The 18,565-nt window shown below is 34.9% G+C and overlaps 1 pseudogene; it reads left to right on the forward strand.

Annotated features, from left to right (window-relative positions):
* The first annotated feature begins 17,849 nt into the window (after positions 1 to 17,849).
* Positions 17,850 to 18,336, forward strand: LOC137772146 (non-histone chromosomal protein HMG-14 pseudogene; annotated as a pseudogene).
* The last annotated feature ends 229 nt before the right edge of the window (positions 18,337 to 18,565 follow it).

Below are 18,565 nucleotides of genomic sequence, written 5' to 3' on the forward strand. Positions count from 1 at the left end.
ATTAAATGTGTCAAATCAATAGCACATAGGCTGGAAGGAAAGAATTAGAAGTATAACTATTGTAAGGATTTTACTCTGTAATGAATGTGGTATATTATCATTTGAACAAACTTTGATATGTTAAAGATGTATACTATAAACTTTAAGAACCTAGCAAATAAAAGCCAATTAAAACTAAACAGAAAATGGAAAATAATAAAAGTTGAGATAAAATCAATGAAATTTAAAAAAAATACCACACAAAGAAAAAAAAATAGAGAAACCCAATAAAACCAAAAGCTGTTTCTTTAAGAAGGAATACACATATATATATGATAATTCATTGTGACCAAACAAGTTTTATCCTAGGAATGCAAGGCTGGTTTAACATTCAAAAACCAATATTATTAAGAAAAAAAACAAACAAATCAGTTTCTAGTTATGTTCCCCCTCCCTGTGCCATGGTCCAGAAATTTCCTCAATGCAGAAATCCAAGGTAATCAAAAGATTCATTTTATGTATTTCCTTCCTCTCACTCACAGTTCTGCATTGCCTGATTAATGTCTGAAAATAATTGTTTTCTAGTTGTTTATGTTTAGAGGTTAAGCTCGATCCTTATTACTGTATATAATATTTATAAACATAATTCTCACTTTGTCTTTAATTGTAGATGTTATACATTTTTTTCAATAGACAACCAACTGATATGTGTAATTAAACTTCAGTGTAAATACTGATGTTTGGATTTAAGTGTACCAAATTTTTAGAAAAATTTTCTTAAAATTTTCCATGTTTTTCTGTGTTCTTGCCTTTTCTTTTGGATCAATCAAGTATGTCTTATTCATTATTTCTCCTCTATTAAACCTTAGTTTTACATTCCTGTATGATTATTTTAATGGTTATTCTAGAAATTACAGAATACATCACTGATTTACTGCAGTCTACCTTCTTATTACTTTTACCATTGCTCAAACAGTTAAAGAAAAATTAAATCTATTTCTTTGCTTTAGTGTTTGTGATATTGTTATCATAATTTCTACATATGTTATAAACCCAGAAGATGTTATTTTTTTCTTGTAAATAGTCAGCATTCTTTTATATCAACTCACAGGTTTAATTATTCTAGTAATCTTTATTTTTTAAAGTAATTTTGTAGTTCCACCTTGAATCATTTTTTGTTCAGTCTGAAAGATATTCTGGTGATAAAATTTCAGCTTTTTACCCTAAAAATTCTTTTACTTTCCCTTTAGGATTTTTTGCTATTTATAAATTCTAGGTAAGCAGTTCTTTTTCACTTACTTTAACTATGTCTTTTTATTGCCTTTGGCTTCCATCATTTTTGTTGATAAGTCAGTTATAATATTTTGTATTGCTTATAGAAAATGTTGTCTATTGTCTCTTCAAATATACCTTTCTCCCCATTTTCTCTTCTCTGTCCTTCTGGGGCTCTAATTACACACATCTTAGACTTTTTGACTATGTCCCACATGTTTCTCAAGCTCTCTTCAATTTCTTCCATTCTAGTTCTCTCTGTGCTATGGTGTGGTTTTTTCTATGTCTGTGTTTGAATTCATTAATCATGTCTTCAACCATGTCCAGTCTGATTTTTAACCTAAGGAGTTTTGATTTAATATACTGTAAACTTTTAGTTACTTAATGTCTATTTAATTCTTTTTTCAAAATTCCCATTCTCAGTTTAAGTATCTAGTTATTCATGTGTTGTCTTTCCTTTTTCCACTATTTTCTTGACCATATTTATCACATCTGAATTATATGTATCTCTGCTTTTGATGTACAATTTTACCTTGATTATCAACCACATAGTTTTGGCTCTTGTATGTTTGCTAATTTTTTATTGTAGTGTAAGTCATTATTAATTAAAGAACCATAGATCGCCATATATGATGTTATCTTCTAGTAGAGATAACTTGCTTTTTCCTTCAGTAGAGTTCGATAACCTCAATCCAATCAAGAATTGACCTAAAAGTGGATTGAGATTTCAGTAAAACTCTGTATACTTCTGATTCATCCCTGTTCTTTGTGCATGGCCATCCTGGACTTTTATTGAGAACCTTGAAGAACCATTGTTTCCTCAACCCTAAAAGACTTAGAACAGTTCTCACCATTCTGTAATTTTAGTTTTTGTACTCCTCATTGCTTCCACAGTTCTTAGATATCTTTAAAAATATGACTTTGCAAATTAACTGAAGTTTTCTAGTTTTATAATTAGAGTTTTGTTCTGTTCTAATCTACTACATCCTATCTGGAAGTCTCATCTACTTATTTTATATATGTTTGTCATGATTCAAAGTCACATGAAATATATGATGAATGTATAAATAATTTCAGCCTAAACTCTCTTTTTCTCAACCCTTAGTTACAAAACTTGAACAGAAAGTCTGTGTAATAGGTTTGGTGGTATGGAAGCCATTTCACAATAAAAAATAGAAGAAATAATAACTACATCAAATGTGAATGAGGTGGGAAACATTCAATGTTTTCTAGTTGCTACAGGTTTTTGCATTATTCAGTACATGTGTAAAGTCCTGTTCATTAACATCTACTGCTGTGTCTCCAACATCTAGCAGAGTGCATGACACAAAGTCAATGTTCAAAAAGTATTTACTAAATTAATAGACAAACCAATGAATTAATCTCCAGGCACTTGATAAATGTAAACATATAGGATACTAACATATATGCAAGTCTTATTCCCTTTTCACATCTCCCTAATTCCTTTGTCTCTCCATAGCACTTCTTCCTATAAACCAAACCAAAGAGAATGGTATAATGTTTTCTATATAATACTTACTCAGTAAGTATTTATTGAGTTAAATGACCAACTCCAATCAGAAATTCTATTCCTATCTCACTCCTTTTCCTAGCATTCATTATTTTCTAGTATCTATTATTTACACTGCAGTTTCTTCTCTGTACAGATCCTTCTGTCACAACAATATTTCTGAACTTTCTTTATTAAACTGTAAAAAATATGGTTTCACTAATTCAGAGTTACAAATAAAACTGACTATACCTAGAAATTTAAAAATCTTGTTTTTTAAACAAGAATCCACAACGTGTATTCTGCTTTTACACATGATAGAGGAACTAGCACTGGACTTACCCCTGCCATAAACCATGATAAAACTGGAAATATCTAGATAGATAGATAGATAGATAGATATGTATGCTTTCAATCATTGAACAATAAGCCGTATAAGAACATGATATTTGAGAGAAGGAACGTGTGAGGTGATCCCCTTATTTGCCCTAGATTTCTGTCTACAGGTAGCTCATGACAGGAAGTTCCTGACAGGAAGTTGGGTTATGGATCCCAAGCTGAAGAGGGAACACAACCCAACATATTTTATAACGTCAGCATAACCCTATTATATTTTATAATGTCAGCATAACCTGAAGAAGATAGAGGTAAAAATAATTACAGATCAATGGCCTCCATTAACATAATTGCAAATAAAGTTAACAAAATATAAAAAATCAAATGCAGCATTGTATTAAAGGATGAAAAGTCATGCCTAAAGGGGGGTTTTATCTCTGTAATGCAAGTTAGTTTAACATTTATAAAGTAATCAATGTAATTGAAGCCATTACTAGAATAAAGGATAAAAACCAATGATTATCAATGGACGCAGAAGCAGCATTTGACAAAATTTGTCACCCTTGCATGACAAAATGCTCAAAAATGCTCAAACAAACTAGGATGAGAAGGAAATTTCTTCAATGTGATAAAGGACATCTATGAAAAGCCCACAGCTACCCTCATACTTAATGGTGAAACATAAACACTTTTCTCCTAAGATCAAGATCAATATCAATTACTACTTATATTCAACATTGTAATGAGAATCCTAGCCTGTGCAATAATGCAAGGAAAAGAATGGAATACGTTGTAAAATATAGAATTAAAACCATTTTTATTTGTGGGCCACACGATTGCTCATGTAGATAACGAAAAAAGCTACTAGAAATAATAAGTAAGGTCACAAGATACAAGATTAATATACTAAAATCGACTGTATTTATAATACAAAGATAACATTTAGAAAATGAAATTTAAGGAAATAGCAGTTTGTTACAATTTTATCAAACTTAAAATACTTAATAATCAGTTTAACAAAAGATATGCAATATCTCTACACTGAACATTACAAAGCATTGCTGAAAAAATTTAAAGAAGTTCCAACCAGTAAGATATATCATATTCATTGATTGGAAGACACAATAATGTCAATGATGTCAATTCTCCTTTTAGTGACCTGTAGAGTTGATACAACTACAATAAAAATTAGGATTTTTTTGCAGAAATTATAAGCTAATTCTAAAACTGATATGGAAAAATGAACGATGTAGAAGAGTCAAAATAATCTTGAAAAAAACAGAGTAGGAGGATTTAAGATAACTACTTTCAAAACAATGTAAACATAATCATAAACATAACTATAAAATTACTATGATTAATACTGGCATGTCCTTATGCCATATTTGCATAAGGATAGAAGATAGATCAATGGAACAGAATAGAGATTCCAGAATACATCTACAAGTATATGGTCAATTGATTTTCCACAAATGAACCAAGAAATTTCAATGCGAAAGTAAATATTTTCAATTAATTTCTCATGATAAACAAAAATTAATACCTAAAAATAAAAGCTAAAACTATAGAAGAAAGCTTAGAGACAAAGATTTCTTAGAGAAAACATGAAAAACAATAATAATAAAAGAAAACTTTTTTAACTTTTAATACTTTCTTTTATTTTTTATTTTTATTTTTTAACATCTTTATTGGAGTATAATTGCTTTATATTGTCATGTTAGTTTCTGCTGTATAACAAAGTGAATCAGCTGTATGTATACATATATCTCCATATCCCCTCCCTCTTGGGTCTCCCTCCCACTCTCCCTATCCCACCCCTTTAGATGGTCACAAAGCACCAAACTGATCTCCCTGTGCTATGCAGCTGCTTCTCACCAGCCATCTACCTTATATTTGGTAGTGTTTATATGTCAATGAAAAAAAAAAAAAACATTTTTAAAATTTTTAAACTTCTGCTTTTAAGGAACACCATTCAAAAATACAAAGCAGGCATCAAGTTCAAAGGGAAAATATATGCATATGAACTTCTATCCACAATGTATAAAAGAACTTCTAGCTATTAATAACAAAAGATAAAAACTGAATAAAAATGGGCAAACGGTTTGAACAGATAGGTCAGTAAAGAAGATATATCCATGAGAAGTAAGGAATGAAAAGATGTACAGCATCACTAGTTATCAGGGAAATTCAAATTATGATCACAATGAAGTATCACTATTCACACTGTGATGGTTAAAATTAGAAATAACAACAACACATATTTGGCAAGTATATGAGTCAACTGGAACTCATATATCTTTCAAAGATGCGTAAAATATCAAAATTACTTTGGAAAACAGTTTGGCAGTTTTTTATAATGTTAAAATTTCTCCTCCCTAGTGGCCCTGCAATTTCACTCTTAGATAGCTACCTAAGAGAAATGAAAATATATGTCCTCAAAATTATTTGTATAAATAACATTATAGCAGCAGTCTCTTCATAATAGTCTATTCATAATAGACTACAAGAGGATATAACCTAATGCCCATGCACAGGGTAACATATTAACAATTTTAGTATAAATTGTTATAATGGAATAGCACTCAGCAATAAAAACGTGAACTGCTGATACATACAATAACATAGGCCAATCTCAAAAAATCATTTAATGTGAAAGAATTCACATACAAAATATTATATTCTTAATGATTCTATCTATATAAAGTTCAAGGCTATGCTAAATTAATTAATGGTGGTAGCAATCAGAAATGTAGTAACCCATGGGCTGTGGGAGTTGCCTGGAAGTGACAAAGAGGAAAATTTCTGAGAATTATGAGAATACTCTATATCTTGAGTATGGAGGTGTTGGTTATATTCGTGTATACTTTTATCAAAACATTAAATCACATGTTTAAAATTTCGATAGTTCACCTTGATTAAAAAAGCATTTATGATCTGCAGTTGGCTATGAAATCCCTGCTCTGTCTCAATTAATCATTAATATGATAAAATGAAGTTTTTCTCTTAAGTTAGTGAGTTTTTTGAGCCAGAAAGTAAAAACCTTAGATATAAAGAATCCCACTAGCATTATTTTACAGAGGAGGAAACAGAGCCCAGAAAAGTATCTGTCTCAAAGTCACTGAGGAAGAATGAAGCAATGCTCAGGAAAAAAAAAAAAACAACAGACATTCTGATCCTAATCCTAATACATTTAATACTACCTCATAGCATAATTATCCAAAATAATTTAACAGATCCAGACTAAATTTATAAAATCATAAAAAAGGTAAAATAAATTATTGGAGGTAAAGTGGAACAAGGATATTAGATAACAAAATAGATATTAGATAACAAAATAGAATCCTAACATCGTTTTGGTATCTAGACTTCATGGTTTAGTCAAAAAATATATTCTATGTTTTTTTAAAAAATAAGCTATCCCATGACATGATAATATCATTGCCTCTAACGCCAACTTAGCATTAGAGGCAAAAATATGTTTTGGATGTGTTGGATGGAAAACAGTTTTATACTCCATATGATAATGTACTATTATTAATCAATATTTACTGAGTACCCCTTATGTGACAACAGTGTCCTGGATTATTTTCTGTTGGAAATTTGAGGATTGAGTCACCATTTAGTCACTTTAAATGGTTTACCTTTTCCATCCACTTAATTATGAGTTAGCATTATAGTCAATAATATTATGATTTCATGATATAGCTTAAGTTTAAAAAATCACAGAAGTACAATTTTGGACTAAGCCAAGAAGCTTAGATACCAGGCCTTGATGTTAGAAGTTCATTTCATTATCTAATAAAGCTGGAGTTTTTAAGTTTATTTCAATTATTTTATTTTACCTTTTTAATGATTTTATAAATTTAACTTAGATTTTTGGATAAACTACAATGTAGTATTAAAAGTATTGAGTGTTGAGGAGCTAAATGAATCAAATCCCCTGGGCAATTAGTGGTTCCCTATTTGTGATATGTAATTGGATAGAAAATAACAAATGTTTCCCAGATAATAAACAGATACAGAGCCTGATCTCTCTCTCTCTCTCCCTAACTAATAACTTATTCTCAGTTGTCTGAAAGGTAAGAGGTCAAAGAGTAAGGAGGCTTTAGGTCTGATATTCTAGATATAGCTGTTCATGTCCATAGTAACTCCCAGAATGTGGCAATCCCAACTGCTCTGGGTAGGATCAGCTACTAGATGCTCTTATAGTATCCGTGATGCTTCTTGCCTCCTCAAATAACCTCTTTGTTTGGACAGCGCCAAATTACTATCTTACTCAAGCTGGGCACCACCTCTAGAGGGCTCTTCATACCTGGGTGTGTACTGACCCTCTGGAACAGTGTGGTTTTCAAACTTTGAGGGAAATCTACAATTAAGAATATACTTAACACTGTGAACCATTAAATACATACATGCATATATAAAACCAAAACAAACATCACAAAATAATACCCTTATTACATGCGATTTTACATTCTATTTAATTCTTAAGTGAGAATCACAACCACCTGAATATTTCATGTTTAATGTGGTACAACTTGCCATCTGCAAAACATTGCTCTAGAAGAAGCAACTATATGGGGACATCATTTTCAATAAAATATTTTTCAAAGAATTTAAAGAAATTTTAGGTTTAGAAGAGTGAAAATTTTCAAACACATTGAATATGAGGATTCCATATATATTGAACTAATCAGGGATTCTTGTAATGCAGAAAGTAGAGAACAACACTGTTGAAGTTTTTTTTTTTTTTTTTTTTTATTGGGGTATAGCTCTTTTACAATGTTCTGTTAGTTTCTACTGTACAGCGAACTGAAGATTATATACTAATGCTTTCTGCAATACCACTGGGCATTTTTGGTAACATTTTTTTGTTTATTTCAGGATACATCATTATATAATCCCATGTGCCACCTCCTAAAAATGTTTACTTTTTATGTTAATACGTAAAAGAACATAAACTGGGTTTTAAAAGCTTTTTAGAGTATATCTTCCACTTTTTCCTTTTTTTCTTGTGAGAAAAATTCACTTTACTGTAGTATTTTGGAATTACACACATCTAGGGTTGGATGGATTCAGATAAGTACACAAATGCCCACACACCTCAGCTTTGTTCTCTGCTTTCAGCCACTGCCAACTCAGCTCCCCAGTTCAATGCACTGTTTCCACCTCTTACCCAAGAGTTAGATTTAGGCTCAGGGCATGATTCCAGAATTCCCTATGGCGAAAACTATCCATGAAAATTCCCTTGGGAAGGCAACTTGCACCGCTCAGCAAGTCCAACACAGCAGGTTTTCCTCCAGTATCAGAACAGATTCTGCTCTCAGATGAGCACCCCAGGAAACCGTGGCTAGTGTTGGGGGTCAAGCTATATGAAAAATATGAGACCTAAAAACTAGACTCACAGCAGCCTAGTGAGATGCATATACTACAAAAGGCAGAGTCAGATCTGCCTCTCTCATATCTCCTATCATGCAGAGCAAATGATCACTGAAAGGACTGGCATGTGAAATCATCTACATGTTTCTGTTAGGATTGTGTTTGCCTCAACTTAGAACAACACAAGACAAAGATACTCCAGTGGCGTAAGCAAATGGGAACTGGCTTTCTCCATGTGATAAGAAGAGCTCCATAGGAAGTCTAGAGCTGGTTTTGTGGCGCTCAGCCACACAACCAGAGACCTGGTTTTTAACTCTTCACTCCACTGTCCTTAGCACATTGACCTTTGTCCTTATTCTTAGAGCCACGTACACTAAAGATGACGTGGGCTCAGGCCTCACGTTCACACTTAGGCAGAAAAGGAAGAAGGGCAAAAAGGTTAAGAGGAAAAAGTACCTTTTCCAGAGATGCTATGTAGATGCCCTCCCCAAGGACTTTTTCAGAGATCATATTAAACAGAGCACAGCCGTTCCCTTGCTGCTAGAGAAAATGTGAAATCAAGTATTTTCAGTGGTGCATGTTCGTGCCTTGCATTAGAAGAAGTGAAATGAAAACTGGCAAATGACAGTCTGTCTGTCTGTCTCTCTCTCTCTCTCCCGCTCCTTTTTCTGAGTGCTTATAGCTGCGGTCAGTTAAATAAACTGCACATATGACATGAGTCCACTATAGTTCATTTATGGATATCTGAGAAGGGAATTTGGAAGGGAAATAAAATTTATTGAGTACCTTAAATGTGTGCTAGGCATATTGTTATGCGTTTTGCATATATATATATATATATATATATATATACACACACACACATATACACATACATATATATGCATGTTATATATATTCCTACACATATTTTATCCTATATATTATATATTATTATTCTATATATAAACATTATTCTTTATTAGCTATTATCATATATACATCTTTTATATATAATATATATTATCCTCAAAACCTAAGAGAAAGGTGTCATAAAGATATCATTATGTCCATGTTACAGATTGAGAAAATTATGGTCAGACAGATTAAGCAAGTTGCCTATAGCCTTTTAGTGGCAAAACTAGAGTCAGGATTCAGACATAATTCTGTCCATAACCCATGCTGCCTCACACATAGAAGATAAAACAGGCAAGAGAAAATATGCATGCAGTGTTTAGCAGTCTGCACACAATTTTAAATTGATCATTACCAAGGCACTCAAGTCATTAGGACAATATATTCAGCCAGAAAATAGTCTCCTGTGCCCAATAGTTCATACGCAAGTTTTGAGTATCTTCCAAGTCCAGCTCTAATGTGACAGGGGCTTGGACGACCTGTTGCCAAGTAAGCATCAGGGCTATATTTTTGACTGGATTGACTAGATGTTTTAGTGCCACATAGGAACAGCCTGAGGGTAAATGTATCTTCTTGTTCCTGTGTTCTGAATCCCAAATGAACAGGGTTTTGTCATAGCCCCATGCCAGGCACAGCTTTGGCACAAATCCCAGAGCCACCATGTGGCCACCACAGCCCTCAAACTCTTTCCATTCTGGCATAGTGAAAGCAGGATCTGTTCTGAATTGGAAAAGGGAGTTCTACATTGTTCCCCAGAGGAAGAGATCGTGGAGAGCAAATAAATTTCACTGATATTATCAAAATATAGCCCGCAAATTTCATCACTAGGGAATTTAGGCACATTTCAGATACTGTTTCTTTAACACAGACTCTGGGATAATTTTCACCATGTTCCACGATGACATGCATAGAATAACAGGGTTTCCTTTTACATAATGCACAATTGTTTAAAGATATGTTATCTCTGGGGAAAAAAATGAGACTTTGATTCACTAAAATATACAATAAGAAATGGCTTGACCACAAATACTGAAGCCCATGAGCCTAGAGCCTGTGCTCCGCAACAAGAGGAGCCAATGCAATGAGAAGCCCCCGCTCACCACAACTAGAGAAAGCCCGCACGCAGCAATGAAGACCCAATGCAACCAAAAATAAATAAATTAATTAATTAATTTAAAAAAAAAACCTTCCTCACCAGGTCCTGAGTTTTTGCCCTCGGGCCCAATTTAAAAAAAAATAAAAAGAAATTGTTTGAGTTTAAAAATGGATTGGATTCATCACAGATATGCAAAACATGTGCTAGAATATTTACATCTCACCTCCTTTAAGAAAATAACCAGGGTGGCTCTCACAGTCATTTAAAAAGTTGAGGCTGTCATCCCATTACTATTTAGTTACTGGTATGCTACCTCTATTACCTGTAGTGACTAATTCTCATGGCAGCAGTATATACTGCTTCCTCAAGTGAGAGGGGAAATGACAATCATCCTTCTTCCTTGTGGCTAATGCCTGCTGAAACCAATCATGTGGGGGGAAGTAAAGAAATGAGCTAAGGAAAATAATTCCTTCTGTGATTTTCTGCAGGACTGGAGAATAGCTGCATCCCAGGCCAAATGGGGCACATTGCATTAATGGTCATGAATAAGAAGTGGGGACCACAATCATAGGGGACTATTAGACCCACAAACCTGCCTTTTAAGGCTCCGAAAATCAGCAGAATGAGCAGAAAATCCTTAACCATGAACTTTCCCATCAAGATCAGAAATATAGGAGAAGCTAGGTTTTTTTTTCTCATGATGTTCTATGGGTATGCCATTTTATTCTGCGGTCCCCAAGTGGAGGAAGCAAGAATTATTTACAAAGCCCCAACTTAGTGTTTTTCAAGGCACTTAGCATACTTTTCTTTATTCTCATAGGAGATAGGTTTTATTACTTCCATTTTACGGAAGAGGAAACTGAAGTTATAAGTGGTAAAGAAGCATGTACATGGTCTCAAGAAAATAGAGTTCAAATACTACCACAGATCAGACTAGTTCTAGAAGCCATTTTCTCTCCTCTATATCATGCTAACACATAAGAAAAACTAGACTCATTACTTTCCTCATTATAACCAATTGTAAGAGTTGCAATTATAAGGTGACACTCCTGTGGCAGAGTATGTAGTGATACACTTTCTTGTATTCTACATTTGGGGGCTCAATAAATAATACTGAAGGTCATTTTGAAGAAGGGTGACCAGGATGGGGAAGAATCTGGACATTATGACATAAGGAAAAGTCAAAGAAAGGGAGGAAATGGAGGAGTCCTGATCAAGGAGCTTGATGAGCATCTTTAATGTAAGAAGGGCTTATATAGGACAGAAAGATTGCACACATTCTGAGGATGAATGGATAACTGTTAGAAAAAGGAAAATGTCAGCCCACCATAAGAAATGATTTATTGTAATTTGATAATATTTCCAAACCTAATAGGCTACTGATATGGTGTTGACACAGAGGTTTAACAATCCTGTCTGAGAGACTGAAAGGGAACTTCTGTGCTGGGCAGAGAATAGGATGAGTTGAACTCATTGTAGCACCCACCATTATTCTTTGATTCTATGATTATAATTCTGTGGGAGCTAAGCTTTTTGCTTTTGGTGTAGAAGTATTATCAGTATCAGCAATCCTGGAGCAAAAAGAGAGATGATGCAGAGAAATGAACACCAAAAAGAACATGAGTAAAAGACTGATCTAGTCTGGAAGGCCAGTCAGAAATGGGATTTCTAAAGATGCTGCCTTCTTACATTAGATATTTTTGAAACTTAAGAATCAACGGTTTAGAAATCTATAATTCTAGTAAGTCAGAAAGAGAAAAACAAATATCGTATATTAACGCATGTATGTGGAACCTAGAAAAATGGTACAGATGAACCGGTTTGCAGGGCAGAAGTTGAGACAGAGATGTAGAGAACAAATGTATGGACACCAAGGGGGGAAAACCGTGGTGGGGTGAGGATGGTGGTATGCTGAATTGGGTGATTGGGATTGACATGTATACACTGATGTGTATAAAACTGATGACTGATTAAAAAAAAAAAAAAAAAAGAATGGAATGTGCCAGGAAAAAGCCCTTTAAGTTTATGTCTCATTACTTCTTGTTCGTATTTTTAATTTAATTTTTATTTTTTATCACAGCAAATTTGATTACAATGGTTTGTTTGTTAAAAAAAAAAAAGAAATCTATACTTCTAGATCAAAGCGAAAAAAAGAAACAGGAGGGAGAATGACAAGATTAGACAATTAGATTGTGTAATTAGATTATAAAACTGAAATCAGTTAGGGTAGATTTTAGGGTTCCTTGAGCTTAGTGATTATGTCTTTTTCTTCAACTTGTCCAGTCCAGCATCTACCATGTATTCTTGGCACAGAGAAGGTATTGTTGGATCTCTCAGAAAGGAGATAAGACTTAACAAAAGACAGAATTCAGATAAATGGAGAGAAATTAGAGGGAATTATGTGCATAATGCAAAAGAAAACATTTTATTCTATGCACATCCTACCCATTGTAGAGGTCAACAAATGCCTGCTGGAATATAAGCTGATTCTGTGCCTAGAAAAAAAGATGCTATGGAATCTTTGACTGATACAAACAAATGTGAAAGAGATGGAAGGAAACCAGCATACCTGAACCCGCGTATCTTCTATCTAAAAGAAACAGCATAGGGTAGAAATATGTTTTTTTGTTGAACAAGACTCAGTACTCTGGGAACTCTGTTCCCACAGACTGGATTGACTGAGCTGAAGAATCAAGAAATTCCTTAAGTATATGTTTCCATGCATTGCCCACATGAGCCTACCATAGTGATCTAAGATGACTGTGTTAAGGATAGATTCCTAAGCCAGAGGCTGCTATCTATGTGCTAGCCAGAGGTCTATCAGGTGAAATGATATTAGAAGTATTCCACCAGAGACAGTCTTAACTGGTGATTAGCCAAATAGATCTGCTTTAGGACTATTGGATTTAGCAAAAGAAAATACAGGACTCCCAATTAAATTTGAATTTCGGACAGATAACACAGTATTGTTTAGTGTAAGTCCATCACAAATTTGCATGGGCCATATTTATACAAAAGTATAGTTGCTGTTTATCAGAAATTCAAATTTCACTGAGTGTCCTGTATTTCATCTGGCAACTCTAGTCAGATTGGAGCTCAATATAGAAAGTTACACCGTAATAGAGAAAAAAAAAACAGCAGAAGTAATAGAAGAGACAGAGATGAGAAAATGGATGGAATTCATAAATAGGAAGCTATCGTCACCTATTACTGGAGGAACTAAAAGATGACCCAACCACTAGAGCTGCTGCTATGTGAGAAGGATGCTGTGGTACCCTTAATAACATCCCAGTTCCTTAGGAACTCTATGCTCTGTTGAGACTGTTACCTGGGCTTTCTACTGCTTCATGATTTTGTGCAAAAAAATGCCACTAACTGAAGGAACTGAGTACATTTCTATTATTGATAATCAAGTGCTACAGACACTGTTATTTAGCTACTCAATGTTAATTTCCCCTTTATCCTTACTATTGAAACCCTGGCTTTCGTTGGGACAGTAATGTGCTTCTATGATCCAAATCAAGCACAGCAATCTGGTTCCCTATGTCACAGCCTCTCCCAGAGGAAAAGAGCAGATGCTGCTGATGTGTTCTCTCTCACCACACTTTTCCTGCCTCAAATGAGAACAGATATGTCAAACGGCAGCAGCTTTCACATGACCATGATGCTGCAGACATAAACAATAAAAGCTAACATGCTAAATGACGGCACCATTGAGCAGCTGAAATAGTTCCAGCAACCACCTTCTAATGGTTATACATCTTGTTATATAAGAAAAACAAACCCTTGTTTGCTTAAGCCACTGTAAATTGAGGTTTCAGTTACTTGCAGCCATATCCAATCTAACAGATAAATCAACCAAAGGAATCATCTTAGAATCCACTGAACATACTATATTTCCTGACTTCCTTTATCTTTTTAGAATTGCTCCTACATATAATTCCCTCTCATTTCTCTCCTCTTATCTGAATTCCATCTTTTGTTAAATATTATCTCCTTTCTGAGAGATTCTATTATCTTAGTCTACATTGATCCCCTTTCTATTTTGATGGTATTTACAGTCTAAAGTTTGAAACTTTTATCTTATACCTGGGAAATGCGACCCCCTGTTGTTCTATTGTTTGATTTTTGTGCTGTTATGTATGCACTATATCCCTTTATTGGATGCTAAACTTCTAGAAGGCAAACACTGTACTCATATTTCTGTTTTTAGTGTCTAAGGAAGTGTTTTCTAGATATAAACAGTAAATAAGTATTTGTCTTGACAATGACAACAATAATAATGTTGTTAGAGGATATTTGGGGGAATCTGGTAAGACATCTGGCCATGGGTTCTCGAGTAGAGGCTAGACTAGATGGATTTGCCAAGTCAGCCATAGCCTGAGGGAGAACCAAGAAGGGCAGAAATTTAGCAGGTATGTGACTTTAACAAGTTACTTAGTGTCTGCGAGCTTCATTTTTTCTTCTGTAAAATGAAGATGAAGATGAAGATTAGAAATAATATTGATAAGCACATGCCCCAGTGCTTGTCACACGATAGGCATTAGAATCATTAGAATTCAGCTTGAATCTCCTAATATATATGGCAACCAAATTATAAGATATTTTTTCAGTGTCGAGAAATGATAAATTTGCATATTTTCTTAACAAAATGGATGCAAGGAAAGAGAGAACAATACATTTAAAATGCTCTGGACTAGTAAACAGAAGATCTGGTTCTAACTCTAATTCAGTGGCAAACCTACATCCAATTCAGGTAAGTCTGAATATCAGTATTCTGTTTGTAAAATACAGATAATGGGACTTGATTTATTTGCCTTGTAGAGTTATTGCAAAAATCATGTGAAATAATGTATGAAGATTTACCTTGAGAAATACAAAGCATTAATATTAACTTAGGGGTGGAGAAAGGAATCTATAGATTTGAGAATCAGCAGCAGATACAAATTTATTCATAGCTTGAAAAATCTTACCCAAATTTCAAATTCACATTGAGTGATTTAGCAAAACTAACACTTAAGAAAGTGTTCAATGACAAAATGAGCTAGGCTTTAAGTGGAACTGAGATGAAATTAAAACAGAAAACTCATTTCCCTTGAATGAAATGCAAATGCATTTAAACGCACAAAATGATAGTACTATTTCATTTTTTAAGGGACACTTGTGAAAAACATTAACCACATTTAGAAGTACTGTGAAGACTTCATACCTACAGTGTTAGACTAGAAGAGATGGGGGCAGTAGTTCTATCTGCTATGGACGTGCCATACTATGGGTGAGCTCTCAAATTCATGCTCTGCTTGAAGAGGTGTAGATTCAGGATCAAAAAATAAAAACTGTCCATCAATACTAGTTATCACCTTATTTCAAAAATGCTTAGAGATATGATCAAGCATTTTTGTTTATTTGGGGATGGGGTAGGGTGAGGAAGAATGTGCAAATGATAAAAAATAATCATACAAAACTAGATTTGTCTGAAAGGCATAAAGTGTTAACTGTGCCAGACCTCTTTCCCACCTTGAGTCAGCAGGATTTTCTGGAAAAGAGTCTTTACAGTGAGGGAAGTCTATAATTCCAGTGCATTTGATATTTCCCTTCTGAGATGGTCATTCTGACTTCTTGATGGAATTCTCCCTCATTTTCCCAGATGGAAGGACTTGTTCTTTTAAACTACTGGAGCAGATCTAATCTGTGCTAACCATCTGGGTGCTTTTTACTCACTTGTAGTGAAGTATTTGTGTGCATGTCCTATGTCCCACAGTAGGTAGTGAACCCTTTAAAGATCCGTTAAATATAATTTTTGAACCCTACTCCAAGGGTTTCCAGGCCAATGTGTTTAACGAAGAAAATAAACAATAAACACATTGGCTGATGGGTAAATTATGCCACCTGAGCCTCTAGGTTTGCTAGAACTCTAACCAGTGTTATTAGTCTGAGGCTCATTGGCTCCTACAAGGTCTGTGAGTGATCTTTCATGGTATTCATGAATCCTAGTTTTATCTATCTAACCATATATCTCCCTATGTTAATTTGGTCTGGTAAAATGAATAATCTATGACTTTCATCAGAATCTCAAAAAGAGTTAAGAATCATTGCATCTTTTTATTGTAGACTTTCATCCAATAGTTCATGACTTTAGCTGCACATTAGACAGTTTTTAAAATATATGGGTACCGCTTCAAAAACTATGATATAATTGATCTGGGGTGAAGTTTAAGCATAAGTACTTTAAAAAAAAAAAATCCCTTGAAGATTCTATCGTGCAAACACGGTTGGTCCTCAATCTCAGAACTGCTTTTAGTCGTTGGATATTGAAGCTCTCATGGGCTAACCTGCTACAGTGACCCCCATTCTGCAGATGTTCTGCCCATTCCTTCAAGTAGTAATTGTCTAGGGCATGCTCTTAATTCAGTGCTTAATCAGGGACCTTTGTGCCTCAGACTCCAAAACACTCCCTTAGGTTATTTAAAATTTCTATCACTATTCTCAATGCCCTCTTATCCTTTTGATTCTAGCAGGGAACACAGCATACTTTCTTAATATCAGCTGTGTACCTAGGGAAAGAAAATGCATTAACTGCAGTTCTCAGGGGAACATGTCCATATATGGTCACATTTAAGCAAAAAAAAATAACCTTGGAATGAATAGGACTAGCGATAATTAGAACAGTCCCTTCAGACAGCTGGTGTCATAACCCAGGCAAGAGCAGCCTTTTGTCCATTGGGTTTGATTTCATGACTTACAAGGAGATTCAAAGTTTGATTTCCTTCTCCCATTTCCTCCACATTAAGAATTGGCAGCATTTGGAATGGAAACAGATTTCTGGGACATTGTCAGATATCTTCTGGGGATTTTTCATGACTACAGTGTTTTTCTCAATTTGCCATTTCCTATAATTAGGCAGCACATCGCACATCTGATTTCTTGAGAGATAATTATTCAGTGCGGATCATACAGACTGTTTGCTTCTCTGCCTTTCTGAGGCAACCTCTTTGGACATTTCACTCCTTATTAGCAATTCTGCCAAACTGTGAGATGTAGAAGAATTAAAAAAGAAATTCAAATCTAAGTGCTTTTCTTTCTCACGTTTGTTCATGATCAGGTAGGTAAAGAGGTCAGATTTCACAGCTCAGGTTTAATTTATAATTGCCCATGGATGTACAGTATATTTACACCATCCCAGTCCGAACCATACAGAAATTTTTAAAAGCTTAGCTTACTTCATAAACGTCTTTTTAAGCTACATGTTTCTTCCTTTACTGAAAGTGGCAAGTGATTTTTTAACTTTTACTTTTACTGCCCCTGAATGACTCTTCTGATGCTAAAGGTCATAACACCAGTGACCGCTTGTGTGTGACCATGATGATCTGACCAACATAAAAGATGACCGGAGAGAAGAAGAAGGAAAGTGCAAGGTCTGGGCCGGCGGGTTTTGTCAGGTCGGGTGGGCCGGGCCACCCCCTCGGCCGCAGCAGCTCTTGTCCCCGCCGGCATTCTCCGCCGAGTCGCCCGGCAGCCGCGATATGCAGCAGGGCGGCGGGAAATGGCAGCTTCACCGCCGCCACGGTGCCCGAGAGGAAGCTCAACTCTGCCGAGGGGGCGACGAAGGAGGAGCCCAAGAGGAGATCGGCGAGGTTGTCAGCTCAACCGGCTCCTGCCAAAGAGGAAACGAAGCCCAAAAAGGCGGCAGGAAAGAATAAATCTTCAGACAAACGTGCAAACCAAAGGGAAAAGGGGAGCAAAGGGAAAACAGGCTGAAGCGGCTAACCAAGAGACTAAAGAAGATGTACCTGCAGAAAATGGAGAAACTAAAAACGAGGAGAGCCCAGCTTCTCATGAAGCAGGAAAGAAAGAAGCCAAGTCCGATTAATATCACACACCCGGTCCTGTCAGTGGTCCCTGTCTCTTTTGCACAATCCAGAGGAATATTTTTATCAACTATTTTGTAAATGCCATTTTTTTAGTAGCTCTAGAAACATTTTTAAAAAGGAGGGAATCCCCCCTCATCCCAAATTTTTTACCCTTAAAAATTTTTTAAGGGTAAATTTTTTTTTTTTTTTTAAGGGGTGAAATCATTTGCTGGTTGTTTATTTTTTGGT

This window comes from Eschrichtius robustus, chromosome 11 (assembly GCF_028021215.1).
Source record: "Eschrichtius robustus isolate mEscRob2 chromosome 11, mEscRob2.pri, whole genome shotgun sequence".
Classification (NCBI taxonomy): domain Eukaryota; kingdom Metazoa; phylum Chordata; class Mammalia; order Artiodactyla; family Eschrichtiidae; genus Eschrichtius; species Eschrichtius robustus.